Consider the following 440-nt stretch of genomic DNA (forward strand, 5'->3'; position numbering starts at 1 on the left):
ACAGCATCAGATTCTTTTAAAGGGTTATCCATTTTTTTTCTTTTAACAAATGTACAAAAAGTACTCTTTTTGCAGTACCCCCCCCCCCCTTCCAGAATGTATCACTCAAAAAGATAAAAATGATGAGCTTTACCACAGGATCTCCCGGGTCTAAAGGAATGTAGCAAATCCAGCAGGCAGCCATTACAGGACACCTTACACTGGCTTATAATCCTGCCTTTCCTCGTGAGAATAAAATTAATCCTAAAATGTAAATGTGTCCCAGTGTCTTTGTTATTGGAATTAAAAGCTCTCTCTGCCACACATCTCCCATTCTTGATTTCAGCAGCATGATACAAAGGCATTGAGCATTTGTATGTAATTATATCCAGATTGTTTTCAAAAGCATAGACTACACCAGATATTAATCCTCTCCCCTAGCATATGGTTTGTACACTCAT

General features: G+C 38.2%; 1 protein-coding gene across 1 annotated transcript in view; it reads right to left on the minus strand.

Moving 5' to 3' along the window:
• Positions 1-440, minus strand: part of LOC119581717 (zinc finger protein Xfin-like) — a gene marked incomplete in the record, with an annotated part of 17,480 nt that overhangs the window by 5,621 nt on the left and 11,419 nt on the right.

This window comes from Penaeus monodon, chromosome 15 (genome assembly GCF_015228065.2).
Source record: "Penaeus monodon isolate SGIC_2016 chromosome 15, NSTDA_Pmon_1, whole genome shotgun sequence".
Lineage (NCBI taxonomy): Eukaryota > Metazoa > Arthropoda > Malacostraca > Decapoda > Penaeidae > Penaeus > Penaeus monodon.